Source organism: Chelonia mydas, chromosome 8 (genome assembly GCF_015237465.2).
Source record: "Chelonia mydas isolate rCheMyd1 chromosome 8, rCheMyd1.pri.v2, whole genome shotgun sequence".
NCBI classification, from domain to species: Eukaryota; Metazoa; Chordata; order Testudines; family Cheloniidae; genus Chelonia; species Chelonia mydas.
Window position 1 is genome coordinate 33,031,764 of NC_057854.1, and position 17,088 is coordinate 33,048,851.

Below are 17,088 nucleotides of genomic sequence, written 5' to 3' on the forward strand. Positions count from 1 at the left end.
GTCAGACTAGATGATCCTAGTGGGTCCTTCGGGCCTTAAAATCCACAGTCTACAGGGCAGGGACCTTCTGTTTGTAGCTGTCCTGTGAGTCAGCGATCACAATTGTGTGTGCTGTGCGATAACAACAACACGCAGCATGGCTATCACCATAGCCACTGAAGTGTCCAATCCCAAAGTACCTTATCCACCATAAATCAGCAGGGCAAGTCATGACATGACCCTACTCATATTGGTTTCATACCAGGGTAAGTCAATTGAGTTTGATGGAGACACTCCTGGTCCATGCCAAAGTAAGCGTCAAGAGAATTGGCCTCATATTGCTATGTGTAGTTCATAATTAATTGCTAATAATCCCATCAGACAGTTAGGTAGTTGAAATATTTCTGACAGAGTGGTGGCAGAGTTAAAGGTATTTGCAGAAGATTAACTCCGCCTGTTCTGACCTTCAACAGTTTAGAGCCCAGTTCTCCCTTGCCCTGCAATTTGTTCAAAGGGCACCAGGGCAAAGTGAGTGCAAAATGCTGCATTCTGATGTGCACTGGTAAATGTCTGCACAGATGGCAGGGGAAGGGAGAATCAAGTTATTCATGATTTTAATTATCCAGAGCTAATGAGGGCTTTTTCACTCACAGCATACAGACAGCCAGATCCTTAGCGGACGTAAATCAGCATAGCTCGGCTGAAACCAAGACAGCTACCATGATGTTCATCAGCATTCCACTCTGAATACTATCATGCCTGAGATTAAAACTAATGTTGCATCTTGCATTAAGAGATCCTCATTCCAACCATTGTCTGATTCACTTCCTCCTCTGGCTGAGAGGCTCCCTGAAGTACTGGGAGAGGAACACGTCTCTTCATCTACCGTAGATGTGACCTTAGGGACTGTCAAGGTTCCTTCCCCACTCTGAACTCTAGGGTACAGATGTGGGGACCTGCATGAAAACCTCCTAAACTTATTTTTACCAGCTTCGGTTAAAACTTCCCCAAGGTAAAAACTATTTTCCTTTTTCCCTTGGACTTTATTGCTGCCACCACCGAGCGTCTAACAGATATATAACTGGGAAAGAGCCCGCCTGGAAACGTCTTTCCCCCCAAAATCCTCCCCAAACCCTACACCCCCTTTCCTGGGGAAGGCTTGATAAAAATCCTCACCAATTTGCATAGGTGAACACAGACCCAAACCCTTGGATCTTAAGAACAATGAAAAAGCAATCGGGTTCTTAAAAGAAGAATTTTAATAGAAGAAAAAGTAAAAGAATCACCTTGGTAAAATCAGGATGGTAAATACCTTACAGAGTACTTAGATTCAAAACATAGAGAATCCCTCTAGGCAAAACCTTAAGTTACAGAAAGACACAAAAACAGGAATATCCATTCCATTCAGCACAGCTTATTTTCTCAGCCATTTAAACAAACAGAATCTAACGCATACCTAGCTAGATTGCTTACTAAGTTCTAAGACTCCACTCCTTTCTGTTCCCGGCAAAAGCATCTCACACACACACACACAGCTTTTGTTTCTCCCCCCCTCCAGCTTTGAAAGTATCTTGTCTCCTCATTGGTCATTTTGGTCAGGTGCCAGCGAGGTTATCCTAGCTTCTTAACCCTTTACAGGCGAAAGGGTTTTTCCTCTGGCCAGGAGGGATTTTAAAGGTGTTTACCCTTCCCTTTATTTTTATGACAGGGACATTCTCTGGAACCAAGCCTTGGAGCAATTATAGCTGGCAAGAGTGCTAGGAATCTGTGGATACGCCCCCAGACTTTCTGCTTCGGGTCTGCGTCATCCAGTATGGGTGCATCAGCGTGATTGAGATACCTGAGTCTAGCAATTGTAAGCCCAGGTTTACAATGCAGTGTGAACACTCAAGTGTGGACTTGGAGACACCGAGTCCACAGGTGCAGGCTCACAATGCAGTGCAGACATACCCTTACAGGGAGAGGAGAGATGCGCTGTCTGGAGAATACTGCTTTGCACATTCAGACTCTAATGCTGACTCAAATGCTAGAAACAGAACCCAAACTTCGTGGCTTTCAGCCCTGTACCTTCAACCTAACCAGTGACCTTCCCCTTGTTTTGGAAACTATTTAATAATAATCCTCAGCATTTGTTTAGAGCTTCCCATATTCAAACTAATTTTATAGCGCACACTAACTAATCTCCTTGGCGATATCATCATCTCCATTTTACAGACAAGAACTAAGAGGTGAAGCTGATTTTACTAAGGCCACACAGCAGCTCAGAGGCAGAGCTGAGGACTGAAAGATGTGGTCAATGGATGATCAATTGGAAGTAACTGCATCACTGCCCACATGCACGTATTATGCCCCAGTATATTTCACTTTGCAAGATGTGGCCAATTAAGTCAGGGTGGATGTGGTCCACTCCCAATAATTGATGAGGTGGTGTCAATACCAAGAGAGGCAAAATTACTTTTGTAGTGAGACAGCCACTCCCAGTCCCTATTCAAGCCCAAATTAATGGTGTTAAATTTGTAAATGAATTGTAGCTCTACAGTTTCTCTTTGAAGTCTGTTTTTGAAGTTTTTTTTGTTGAAGGATGGCTACTTTTAAATCTGTTATTGAGTATCTAGGGAGATTGAAGTGTTCTCCTACAGGCTTTTGTATGTTACCATTCCTGATGTCTGATTTGTGTCCATTGGATACAGACTAACAGGGCTACCCCTCTGATATCTAGCAAAACAGTGTTGCCAACTCTCATGATATTTGCGAATTTCCTTAAAGCCCCGGCTCTTAGAATCACGTGATTCCATGAGAACCCATGATCTGGGGCAAAAATTGGGGATTGGTCCTGCTTTGAGCAGGGGATTGGACTAGATGACTTCCTGAGGTCCCTTCCAACCCTGATATTCTGTGTGTCCAATCCATACATCATTTCGAAGCTTGCTTTATTGTGTCAGATACATAGATGAATATTTTCCCCTCACAGAGGAGTTCTGACTTGCTCCCTTTCTGACCTGAACCAGTTCACCCCTCCTTAGGCAACCTGGTGACCCCAAGCTTCCAGGGATCACCATATTGATGTCAAACGTAGCGTGGACACCCGATCTGCATAGCACACTGAAGCCTAGAACTCCTGAGCTCAAGCGATTCGCCAGTCTCAGCTTCCCAAGTAGCTGGGATTACAGGCATGCACCACCACACCCGGCAGGTAAGCAGACCACAAAGAGAAGAAGAGCAACACCTGCCCGAGCAGCCAAACCTATTTGCTCAGAAGGTAAATCACCTTCAACGCCAATGTGCTAAGCCAGAAAGCCATTAATTCAGCATGTTGGAATGGCAATGTATAGGAGGAGCTTTCTGTCCTTTTACCACACTTTTGTTAGCATCACACTCAGTGGGATTGTTAAAGAAGTTACAGCATCTGTCTGCTGAACCTTAGCAAGAACAGCCAGAGCAGGGGAACAAACAAATTGAACAGCAAAATGTGAACAGCCCTCTACTCGCTCCCACCAGATTTACACTGGTATAACTCCTTTGGGCCAGATCTTTTAATACACATCGAATCTTGATTTAAAAAATTGCCAGAACCCACCACAACCCTTGGTAAATTATTCCAATGATTAATTACTCTCACAATGAAAAATTTACACATTTGCAGTCTGAATTTTTGTAGCTTCAGCTTGCTGCCATTGGATTGTGTTACACCTTTGTCTACTAGACTGAAGAGCCCATTATCAAATATTTTTCCCAAAGTAGCTTCTTATAGACTGTAATCAACTCAAAGTGATTGAAAACAGTACTGTTCTGATTTAATAGCATTTACACCCATTTTGCACTCACTTCACACTGTGTAAATGACACTAGAGCAGCTTGGACACTGCAGCTTTCTACAAACAAGTAAATAAAAGCTGTATTGGGGCTCAGTCCTGCAAAGTGCTGGGCACTCTGGCCTCATCCAACACAGTGCTTTAGCAAGCAAGGGGTCCTGCTAAGTCAGTGGAACTATTTGTGTTCAGCGTTAAGCACATTTTCAAGTGCTCTGCTGGACTGGAGCAGACGGCTTGTCCACCCTTGCAGGACTGCGCCCTAAGGGCTGGTCAACACTTGGGTTCAGTAAGTTTACCTGAATCAGCTAGATCAGTTTTAACATATTTATACTGCTCTAACTGCATCCATACAAGGTGTTGCACCCATGAAACAATACTTAAATCAGTGCAAAAACTGCATGTAGACAGAGGCCTAAGGGACTTCTCTGACCAGTTTTCTTTGCATTGTTGTTCCTAGATGTAGTCATTCCCTTCCTCCACTGCTGTGTAAATGAGATTGAAACACAGGAGGAGCCAGTTATTTCCCCCTACCCTCCCTCATGTAATACTGAAACTCTGTATGTAGATGGTACATGCAGAAAAACCTGGTTGAATCAACCAAATCCATTCATAAATTAATATCTAATTACCAAGCCACTAATTGTTCATGGATTCATCATCAGAGGCTGCTAGAGAAGCCAGTTAGGGAACACTGCTTAGTGGAACATTGATTACCCTGGGTTTGAGGTTCTTTTTGTGAAGCCTCTTTCATAGTTTAGGTTACATCAGAGCTGCTGGTCATGCCAGCTAGGATGTTCTCAGGGAAGTACCCAGGGGCCCCAACTCTGACGGGATCCTGGAAACAGATGGAGTGCATCCCCACCCAAGTTGGGTACAAATGTGCAGTGCAAGTTCTCTGCTTTTTGGGGGGAGCAAATCAAAGAATCAGCTTCCTATTTCAGTCTAAGACAGTGTGAAAATGGCTCTGGTGAGGGACCAGATTTCAGTTGTTATCCTTCTAGTAGAAGACCCAGAAAGCAGTTTAACAATCAAGCAATATACCATGACACCAACCAACAGTATAATCTTACCATAAAGCAGTGTCATGAAACTAAAATTGTTGACGCAAAGTGCTGATATGTGTGGCAGTTCTGGATGCAACCTTTTGAAAATCTAGCCCAACAGTGTTTACTGGCAGGCAAAACTGCAGAGAAAGACCTCCTGCAGTTTCTGGTGGAAGGGGATAATGTTCACAGCAAGGACTAAATGAGTCCCTAAATGTTTTTTGTGGGACATTAAATGCTGAAGTGAAGCTATAAGCTCCAACCCATGAACAAGGCTCCCACTGGATGACAAGACTAAAGAAGAATGACGAAACCACAACATAGTAAGGGAAAAATGCTTCTCTTACCTCAAGCATGTCTGAAAGTTCACAGCTGCTACTGCCTTCTTGGGTTTTCCACTGACAGCACTTAGAACAACTACCTCCCAAAGGAGGGCTTGGAAGTAAATTATTGTTTGAGGAAGCGGCTAGTGAGGAAAAGGAATGACGTGACTGGACAGGCACTGGGTCAACATTTCAGATCGCCTCCTCTGAAGTGCAAAATTTGCAGACCCAGCTCTTTGTGAGCACACAATGGTCCTAGGCCCGAAGCCTGCAGACACATTATTCTTAACTTCACGTGCCGTGAGCAGTCCCACTGAAGTCACAGAGCATCAAACACAGTACACGGGCACATGTTTGAAGAATCAGGGCCATAAACTGTACTCTTCAGGGCCTGAAACAGGTCTATCTTTGTGTTTGTACAGGACCTAGCCCTTGGTGCCTAATCCATATTGGGACATTTAGGGTTGTGCCATAATATAAGTAACATATGGTTATTTTGCATGTGAATTGGGTAGTTAGATGTATTATTACCTAATCTATGCACATCACATGGTACTTCTTAAACCCCATTTTCACAGAAACCAGAAGGGACATGCGGTTTTTATTCATCCCTGTTTTAAGGAACATGAATTACTGCCCTTTTTGTTCACTGTCAAAGCCCATATTTAAACTCTGTAGCCGGCACAGTCAAGTTTACTGTTTAGAATATTTGAGGTTACTTTAAGTTGTGCCTAAGTGGATGTTTTGGAATAGTTGGTTAGTTTTGGCCTCTCTTTCCATAATACATTGTGTGTGGTAGAGCCAGTCACCACATTTTTAGTCAAATATTTTGATGCTGGGATTTGGTTTGTTAAAGGTAGAAAAATCAAAAGATTTAGCATAAGGGGACAAGGTTTGGCCAGGTTACCTGTTCAAAGAAGCCTGACAAAAGCCTGCTGCTTTATAGAGAATCAGAAATGTAAGGCTTGAAGGGCCCTCGAGAAGCCATCTAGTCCAACCCCCCTTCTTGAAGCAGGACCATGTATATCTAGACCATTCCTGATAAGTATTCATCTAATGTCTTAAAAGCCTCCAAATGGGGATTCCGCAGCCTCCCTTGGAAGCCTATTCCAGAGATTAACCACCCTTATAGATAGGAATTTTTTCCTAATATCTAACCTAAATCTCCTTTGCTACAGATTAAGCCCATAACTTCTCATCTTGCATTCAGTGGACATGAAGAATCATTGATCACAGTCCTTGTTACAACAGCACTGAACATATTTGAAGACTTATCAGGGCCCCCCTCAGTCTTCTTTTCTCAGGACTAAACATGCTCAGTTTTATTAACCTTTTCTTTGGAGATAGTCAAGAGGAAAGCAACAAAAATTATTGATTTGTCCACATCTTTCCTGAAGCATGGCACCCAGAACTGGACACTGTACTCCAGCTGAGGCCTCATCAGTACCAAGCAGAGTAGGACAACGACACTCCTGTTAATACACCCCGACTGGTATTAGCCTTTTTCACAACAGCATCACATTGTTGACTCATATTCAGTTTGTGATCCACTATAATCCCCAAATCCTTTTCAGCAGTACTACCCCACCCCCTTGCCAGTTATAGCCCATTTTGTAGTTGTGTATTTGATTTTTCCTTCCTAACTCTAGTACTTGCCTTTATTTTGTTTTGTCTTGTTGATTTCAGATCACTTCTCTACTTTCTCAAGGTCAATTTGAATTCTATTCCTGTCCTCCAAAGTGCTTGCAACCCCTCCCATCTTGGGGTCAGCACAAAGTTAGAACTGAGTGACATCATGGAGGCTTTAGCTGGGGATGAGCTTAATTTGTACAGTGACTTTCAAACAAATGATCATCTTCTATGAACTCAGTTCTCACAACTTTATCACAAATCTAATGATATTTGGTGTTTTTTATTTAACCTTCAGCTCCTGGAGTCCTGTGATCACGAGAGACTCTCAGCTTTCGTTAAAAACAAAAAGGAGGCTTCTAGCCCTCATTTGAAAAAAAAAAAAAAGCTTGAAAACATGATCAGAGTTTACCCAGGTCTCCTGAGTCCCAGTGCAGCGTGCTATCCTTTAGGCCACACTGCCTTCCATGCCACATAATTAATTATCTACCACTTAAGTGCACAAGCACGTAAAAGCAAGGAAGAGAATAATTATGGATATTCTAAATCTTGGGCCACCCTTATAACAAGTACATTATTCTGACCAAGTGTAAAGTAATTCATGTTTCATCATTTTCCTACTGCTGACCTTAAAACTGCCGCTTATACAAGCCAATCTCAAAATCTTCTTGCATTTCAACTTTTGTGTTGTAGTGTGATTTTAAAGCAATTTGGGACACTGCAGACTCAATAGATGCTAAATTATTGATTTGACAAAAGAACTGGGAAAAGGAGGCCCCAATCCTGCATAATCTTTCACACATGTAACTTGACACATGGGAGTTGTCCTTTTGATGTCAATGGGGATATTCATGTGAGTAAACTTAAGCATGTGTGTGTTTGCAGAATTGAGGCTTACCTTGCTTCCTATTCTCGAGCCCATTTTTCCAATTCTCCATCTTCCTTGTTCAGTGTTCTTATTCATTATTTGCTCTGACTGGAGCCTCTAGGGGCTATCACAGTGATCAGGGCCCAGTTGTGTTAGATGGTGTACAGGGGAAATAAAAAGACAGTCCTTGCCCTACAAGAGCAAAGCATGTGATGAGAGAACAGCTGGAGAAAAATAAATAAACGAGAGAGGACAAGATAGACGTGAAGTAACTGAGTTTGGTCAGAGAAGGGGCAATCACAGCACCCCAAATGACTAGCAGTAGCTGTTGAAAACCTTTGTAGTACAGAACCTCCTTTCAGTTCAATTATTCACTCACTTAGTGGTCTCAATAAGCTAGGCTCCTACTGTACATTCTGGCTAGACTGCATCTGAAACCGTCATTCCAGGAGTAACTGTCCAGCTCCTTCTGTTTCCATTTTAGAACGTCTTTCATCAGTGATTTCAACTGGGTGAAGCAATTTCAATCATTTTCTGGGTTTGCCCTTATTTTGCTTATTCAGCAAGAATCCCAGAATAAAACTATTAAAAAAAAAAAAAACCAAATCATTGTTTGAAACACTGTCATGAACAGCCAAACAGGCTGCATCCATGACAGCAGCTGTCCCAGCAGGTCTGACATGCAGATTATCTTCAAATCCCTGGCACAGATGATTGTAGCCTCTAACTCCTGCCAATCATTTATGCCAGGCTGCATCACATGCTCAGACTCCTTTGATCCTTTGCCAGTGGGGCGATCATCAGGAAGACATGCTGAATTTTTCCCATCCAGGTAGCTGGAGATTTCAGATCTTCATCTTAGGCATCAAGCATGCCCTAACCACTCCATCAAGTGATCATGTAACCACAGGAAGTATGTTGCCAGGTTCCCCAGATGGATGCAGGGGCATTGCCCCACTCTGCCTGACCCCATATCCATTCCTGGTTTTTCATTCTTAATAGACCTGGGAAACACAACTAGAACCCAGCTCACTCTCCCGTGGCTATGCTGGCTCTACAATGTAACAAGTATAAAATGCTCAGATTTGCCACTGAATTAAGCAAATCTGACCCTGGACACAAGGAGCAGCTCTGCTGGATAATCACTGGGCTTTAGGCACTTTCTTTTTAGAGCAGACCAGCAGTTTGAATCTATTTTACCTATTTTAGTTTGGGGATTATATAGAGGAGATGAGAGGGAGACACCAGGTCTTTTCTTCTGGAAGGGAAACTAGGAACAGAACACGAGAGCTTCATTGCAAAAAGGAAGCCATGTCCTCAGTCAGAGCCAGATCTATCCTGACACCCTGAAATTCCCAAGCCAAGAGCATAGTACTGCTCAGATTTTCAAGGGTTCCCATTAGCACAGCCACATTGTCCCTTCCCTCAGAAACTGCAGCAACTCCCTGTTCCTTTGTGGATTCTCTTCACTCGCTCTCAGATCTAGACTGTCTCACAGAGCCTGTCTGTCATAACCAGGGCTGGGGCAGTCAAAGCAGGAGTCAGTAACCCAAGCCGAGGGGGAGAGCCAAAATTAGAGTCAGGAGTCGAGCCAAGGGTCAGAGCCCAAGGGCAGCAGGGATCAGGAACGTCTGGAAAGCAGGGTTCAGGAGTCAGGTGAGAAAGCAGAGTGCAATATAGCAGCCAGCCAGGAATTCACCCAGTTGCACAGACAACTTCCTGTGCCTCCTTCTGGCTTACATAGTGCAGCTGGACCAATCTGTGGGGCCATGTGCTCCTCCAATCAGGGCTCCCCTGGGCAGTGCCTCTGGTGGAATCAGGGTTCCATCAGCCACTGAGCCCACCAGTTACTAACAAGCTGCCAGATGGTGGCCAGGATGTGAAGGCTGCCTGGGGACCCATGGACCTGGGATCCTCACAGTGTCTCCCTACTCCCTCCTTTCATCTAGCCAGGGTCTCTCCTCTGTCCGTTCCAGGTCCCTAGGTGAAGTAAGAGGTGTGAAGCCCCATCTCCATCCCCATCTGTGGCACTATAAATGATGACTGTATCTGGGGCCTTTGGATGAGCATCTCTCTAAAGTATCAGCAGCCCCTTCACATGATCTCGCTGCAGTAGCTGCACAAGCCTGCCTTCCACCTGGCTATGGCTCCATCTGTTTTCACCTCCCACTGAAAGCATTCATTGCCTATGGTGCAGCTAACGTGCTTTCCTAGTGTATAACTTAGCTCTGTAGCCTCCATGGTTGTATGCAGTGGTGTTGTAGCCGGGTTGGTCCCAGACCTGAGGAAGAATTCTGTGTCCCTCGAAAGCTTGTCTCTCTCACCAACAGAAGTTGGTCCAATAAAAGACATTCCCTCCCCTGCCTTGTCTCTACTAGCTCTGTAAAACATTTTGGGGACACAGCTGGGCAGAAAGAGGCTACACAATGCAATCACAAATGCCATTGTATTCCTGCCTATTGAAGGCCTGCAATGCAGTTGTTTGAAAAGAGAAATTGTCACTGAGTTGGCTAAGGAGGTTCTTTCTCCTCCCTCTGTCCCCAATCAGAAGAGTGGGTCTTTAGTTTAATTTGTGTAACAAAGTTCCAGCTGAGCTGAAAAGGATGAGGTAGGACGAGGCAAGGAATCTGTGAGATAACCTATGATCAGTCCCTCAGGTCCACAAAATATACCCAACTGACACTATTATCATCCCTTTAGCTAATATTTGGGGGTCTTCCAGGTTGTTTCTGTTAGGAGAAATTGATGGAGTCTCATGTACACATAGCTGCAATCAAATCAATCCCCTGTCTCTGCATCTGTTATCAGACCATCCCTTGGGCCACACAGCCCACCCACTGCCCAGGCTTTCATGCTTCCTAGTCCTTAGGTGATGGTTTTCCATCATTTCAGCTATCACTAAACAAAGCACCTTTTAATTGCTCCCTCATTTAGCCCAAAGCTTCAGCATGATGGCTGCCTTCTAACAAGGTGGTGTGATGCCCAACCCCCAGCCTCTTCCTGGAGTGGGCTGTATGGCTGCTTTGATTTATTGGTGGGCTGAGCTAATTCATTATTTGACTGGGATTATTTTTTGCTGTCAGTTAGTAATCATTTGTGATTATAAATCTAGTTAATTGTTAAAGTTCCTAGATTTTTATGTTTGGATGTTTTAAATTGTCATCTAAAGCTATATAGAATGTATTAATTAGCTTAACTAAACTTGTGTTTGTAGGAAACAAAATTAAACCGAAAGACCAAAGCAAAGACCGTGATTAGCTGCTAAGCACAAATTGCTGAGGGTGGAACTAGTATTTAGTGTGTGATTTAGCAGGGGAGGGGTCAAAGAAATTGCCAGCAGGGTGGGGACAGGGTGTAAGGAAGGAATCACTACTGAGAGCCCAGTATAATTGTCCCCTGAATTGCTGTTCTCTGCTGATAACAGATAACCAGACTGAAATTCCATACAGTCTGTTTGGCACTAGACAGCTGTTAGGCAACACCTTTGATTCTTCTGTGTTCCAGTTCTCCTGTGGGGTATACTGACCCTGGACATGTGCCCTGGGATAAAAAAATAGGGACTGGAATGGGAGGAAGAGCAAACTGAGAACAACTAGGAACATGGACAGGATGCTGGGTTGAATGGACAAAGATTCATGACCAGGGCTGAGTTTATATGACTAGTTTCCTTTTCCAGTCAACCATGTCTCCCTGAAATCATCTTTCCAGCTTAGCAGAGCTCATCATGAATCAAATCCAAACCAAAGAGAAGCAAATAGAGAGAGGAATTGGGATGGAGAGGCAGAGCATAGCAGGGCTAAATTGGGAAGAACAAGGGAAATGAATGCATTGAAAGAGAATGGAGGTGGGATATGGAGATGAGGAGAAAGGTATCCTAGAAAGGGGAAAAGAAGAGGGTATTGGCTATATGCAAATGGCAGTGGAAAGAAGCAGCCACATGGATTAGATTCCCAGGTGGTGTAAATGAGCATCACTTCATTAACACCACTTTCCATCAGTTGCAGATCTGGCCCAGTGACCCTAGACTTCAGGTTAGGCCATATTCATCTCTGGACTGTAAGCCTTCCCCACCTTAAGAAAACAAGCAGCAGCATCTGCTTCCAGAGCTTGCTTTAGCCAAATGGAAAAGGTGCCAAACACCTGGAAAGCCATATGTGAGGCTCTTTATGTTTTAAAAAGAAATCCAATTTTACTGCCAAATAAGAGAGTTCCTGCTGCTTTTCTGTAGAGAAATCATGACATCCAGTGGTCAATTATGTTAATCACAACTGCTTTAGGTTAGCCCTTCCTAGCCCATACCTGCTTTTCGAGAGGTACCAGAAGCTGCCTTCATCCTGATTGCGTGTTCAGCATTATTCCACCCCTTATGGATTTGTGAAGCTGTTCTTGCTACTTTGGCTTCAAGTCAGCTGAGTGCTTCTGCATTTTTCTATCAGTGAAGTTCTGAAGCCCTGCTCTGTGGGACTTTAAGGCGCTAAGGTGGGGTTTAATCTCGTGTGGCAGAGACACGTCCTCTCTTGACTTCCATAGATCAACTCCTTTTCAGCAGTGCCTTAGAGCTGGGCCCCATTCTCCCCCCTGTGAGAATAATCCACACAGAGGAAAGGAAACTCCATGTCTTTCAGGGTATGGCATTTCCTCTGATTTCTCCCATCTCAGGACAGAGTTAAGAGAATGGTTTTGCCCACTAGGGAAAAAACACTTTCTTAGATCCAGATAGGTTATGTGAAGCAAGGGGAACACATGCAGATGCAGGCTCCTTTCTGTAGGTGCCATGGCTTCCCCCCAAGCCCTTCAAAATGGGAGCTAAAATGATTCCCACTCAGGCTGCATGATGCTCTGCTGTGTGTTGGGAGATTCCAGGGGATCCCTTACAGGTGCCTTGCCATCTCCACTGAACTGGACTTCCATTGCTGGGGCAAGGTGGGAGCACACAGCCAAGGCAGAACCCCCCCCCCCCCCCACTGCAACAGATGCAGGCTCCATCCACGTACGGATGCTAAGGAGAGCATGGGACCTTCACAAAGTTTAAAGCCTGGCTGCTGTCTGTGTAAGCAGATCACAGTATTGCTGCAGATGTGAATACAGTAAGGCAGGAAGAACCATGTCTGTGGGATGGAGTCATCGAGGAGGAGAAAGCTCCCGTGGGAGCCAATACCTCCACAACTGGGATTGTCTTTGTTCCTATGTTTGTACAGCACCCAGCACAATCTAGGGTACTTACCAAGCCCCCATCACTGGAGTATCTGAGTACCTCCCATTCTGTAGTGTCTTTATCCCCACAGCACCCCCATGAGGCAGGGCAGTGATGTTACCCACACTATACAGATGGGGAGCTGAGGCTGAGAGCCTAAGGGCCAGATTTGTCACAGCCTTCAGGCAGCTGAAGATAAAGATGGTGCTGGGAGGGTAGTGGGGCGGGTATAAAAGCACATAGGCACCTAACTCACTTTGATTTCAGATGGGAATTCGGCACCCAGGCACTTCTGAAAATCCTCCCACATACCTATCTGCACCTTTAGGCATCTAAATATATTTAAATAGCTGGCCCTAAGTGGCTCATCCATGGTCACACAAGAAGTCTGCGGTGGGGTAGGGAAGTGAACCTGGGTTCCTAGCATCTGGCGAAAACCCCAGCTGGGACGCCAACGCAAACTGGACCACTGCCAGAATATCAATATTTACTCCTAGCAAACAGTTGTTGCAGCAGGTTAATCTAATTATACTAACGCACTTCTTTTGCTATCTATTAAGAAAGCCCCTGGGATCAGACAGCGAAAGAGGGACCAACAGCAAAGCAAACAGCTTCCATTCTCCAGCCCTCTACGTTAGGGAGCTGTCCTTACAGGCTCCGGGGTTAAGGTTGCCTCATGATTATCATCGTTTGAATTAAGTCTTTGTAACCATTTTGTCACAGTCTGACTTGATCAGTTTAGGACAACGGTAGAGGACATGATAACTCAGAGCATCACTGAATTTTCACAGCACTCTAGGTGCTTATGCTGCAGAGTCACAGAGTGGTTTTTAAAATCCATTTCCTCAGAGGCATTTAGATAGGGTTATTTCTCTGAGTTTTTTATGATTATCTTCACATTTTGTATTGAACACTTTTGACCCTCAAAAATGAGAAGACGATCATAAACCACACAGATAGAGAATTCTCTGATCAGTAAGACACATGTTGAAAGTAAAATCCACCCAGAAGCAAAATATTTAGTAGTCCACTAGCTTACAACAGTACAGCAAACATGACAAATTGCTGAGATGAATACGCCTATGTAACATGGACATTTCCCATCTCCACAGTTTCCAATCCGGTTCTCCAACCTTCAGCCCCAGAGCATGACCATTTGCCCTGAGAGCAGCCTGGAGTTCTAAAGCAGATAATGAAAGCTAGTGGGCAGAGCACTGGACTGGGAGTCAGGACCTCCAGCGTTCTAATTCTAGCTCTGGCAAGGACTCCGTCTGTGGTATCAGCCCAGTCACTCACCTCTGTCTGTCTCTCTCTTTCCCCATCTGTAATTGGGGATAAACAGAACTGTTTAACTCCACTCTTCTTCCAGCAATGATATATGGAGTGGAAAGCTGGTCAACTACGAAAGCAGAGGAAGAAAAATTTGCTGTCACCCAGAGAGCAATGGAAAGGCGAACGTGTAAGATATCGTTCTGTGATCATATACCGAATGAGGAGTTCAGAAAGCGCACAGAAGTGACCGATGTAGTGCAGGCAACGTATGATGCAAAGCGAAGATGGGCGGGTCATGTAGTCCACAGGCAAGACAATAGGTGGACAACCCGCATCAGTGACTGGATCTCCAGAGACCACAAGCAACTACTGGGCAGACCGAAAACACGCTGGTCCGATCCCATGCCAAAACTCTTTGGCCACAGATAGAAAGAACGTGCTCGCAACAAAATAGAATGGTGTAGCATCGACTTGCATTCATGGAGGACAAGCCGGACAAAGGTGACAAAGGTGAACTGGGGATAATGATACTGCCCAACCTCAGATGAGGGCTGTCTGGGAAGGTTTAATTGAAAATGGTATTGTTTATAAAGCACTGGGAAAATGAATAGTGCAAAATATCATCATTATATTCTCATTAAGGATGAACAGGACAACTGTAGTACAGGTTAACCAGCCAGAGGCTCCTAGAAGCAAGGCCAACCCGCACACCAGAAGGGAATGTACAGGTCAAAAGGTCAAAAACCCTCAAGCAAACCAACTACCGAGTAGATGTCGTCTTTGGCCAAGCATCTGAGGAGATGTATAAACACACCTCCTTGGTTACGTGCCAGTAAAGGCCCACTGACGACCACAAATAGCTGTGTAACCACTGCAAACAGCTGGAGACTGGCAGAGAAAAACAGGCTTGGCAGTTCTCTTTCTAGCCATTAATAATGGCACCCACTGTACAACCCCCCAAAGAGAAATGAAGGAAAAGACCACTTGCAGCTAAGAAGGGCAGCATGGTTTCATGGCTACAGCAGTGGAGTAGGATTAAGAGGTTTGTGCGGTCTGCTATTAGCTTTCTGTGCCCTTAGGCAAGGCACTTAACCTCTCCATGAGCCAGCGCCCCATCTGGAAGCCAGATGACTCTTCTCCACCTTGAGATTCGTAAATGAAAAACCCTATAGAAGCGCAAAAGTATCACTGTTATTGATCTAGAATTTTGTACCCTGAAGGAAGGAAAAACAATTGGCAGCAATGGCAAAATCTGTATAGATGAGCCAAGTGGGTGAAAACCTATCCTTCTAAAATAGGATGAATGTTACACCAGACTCAGAAGAGAGAACACTGAATCAAAGCATTTGAGCAATGCACAGGACTGCATCCAGTCAGGTACCGATCATTACATACTTTGTGCAATTGCACAGGATCCACAAAGCTCAACATGAGCCATGAGGAATTTTTGTAGAGGCAGGAGGAAGGGGGCATGGGGAGTAAAGAGAATAAACATTAGATCATAAGACTGTTCTTGTAGGACCATTCCTGTGTCCTTCTATTGTCTTCTTTCACCGATGACCAGTAGAATCCAAGGTCCAGATTCTCAAAAGTCCTTAACATCTATCAGTGGGAGTTAGCCTTTGAAGATCTGAGCCCAACTGATTTGTCTCTGACTTGACCAATGCTGGATACATCAGAGGAAAACTTATATAGTGCCATATTGTATCTAATGACACCATAAAGATGGCTGCAATTTTTCCAGCCAGAAGGATTTTTTGATGTTGTTGGAAAATGGCCTTTTTTCAAAAACAAAAAGCTTGAGAGAAATTTAATTTTTTCAATGATTTTCACAACATTAAATTCTCATTTACATAGCAGCTAATTTTTTTTCTGGAACTTACTCATCTAACTTATTTACCTCAGTAATATCCTGGGGCACTGAGTTCCACAAGTTAATTATACATTATGTAAAAAACAAAATGGGATTTCAGAGGGATGATGCTACTTCAGGGTGTTTGTGCAGACCCTTGGCACATCCAAGGGTGTGGGGGGGAACTGATGAATGCACACCCTTTTCTGTGTTAGGATTATTAATATTTGTATTGTGGTAGTATCTAGAGGCTGGACCAATATCAGGGCCTTGTTGCACTAGGTGCTGTACAAACACATAGTAAGGCTCTATCCTGAAAAGCTTACAATCTAAATAGACAAGGCAGACAAAGGGGAAACAGAGGCATAAGAGAGACTAGACTAAGGGCACATACCAGGTGTCCTAGTTCAGTGCCTTTTCTCCTATATTGCTCCTACCTATTATCTCCTGAAAACACAACTTCTACAGACTGACTGCAGAGTCTGTGATGAAGAATTTCGTTTGTTCCAATTTCATTCATGGCATCTTTCTTAATCTTAAGCACCTCACTTACACCCCCTCTCACTCTTCCCTTTGTCAGGCTAAACAACCATGGAATCATGGAAATGTAAGGTTGGAAGGGACCTCAAAAGGTCAGGTTCAGCCCCCTGCACTGAGGCCAGACCATGTGTCACAGGGTACTTCTTCAGCTACCCAGAGTGCCTTGCTGCCTAGCCTAATTCCATGGTCCCTCGGTCACAAACACATCCAGGCTGTTTCCCTTTCACCACATGTACCATTATTCTTCAGTTCTCCAGCATGCTGCACATAACACAGGCATTCTGCAGGAGGACCCTTCTACACAGCTCACTCTCTGAGCTCTCCTCCCTGAGCTTCCTGTTCCTCCCCATTATATGTTCCCAACTACCCCTAATCCGTTCATTAGCCCAGCAATTAACACCCAGGTGTTCCCAATCCTCCAACAGAAAATGGTTAATTGCTCCCCGCTGAGTCTGCAGCCATACCTGTGCTGCAGTAATGTCAGTGATCAGGGTGCTACAGCTCTGTCACACCAAGGAAACCCAGACCAGCCCTGACAGGTGTTCGTCTACCCTATTCTTAAAAACCTCCAGTAAC

General features: G+C 44.4%; 1 long non-coding RNA gene across 2 annotated transcripts in view; it reads right to left on the reverse strand.

Moving 5' to 3' along the window:
* Positions 1–16,830, reverse strand: part of LOC122461376 — a 30,657-nt gene extending 13,827 nt beyond the window's left edge. Inside the window, exons 1-2 of one of the 2 annotated variants that reach the window (XR_006283223.1) lie at positions 16,749–16,830; positions 7,685–7,846 (exon numbers count right to left, since the gene is read on the reverse strand). This is a non-coding gene — a long non-coding RNA (uncharacterized LOC122461376). Of the gene's footprint in view, positions 1–7,684; positions 9,367–16,748 lie in introns of those variants that run through there. The other variant, XR_006283222.1, reaches the window with a different exon arrangement.
* Between the last annotated feature and the right edge of the window lie 258 nt (positions 16,831–17,088).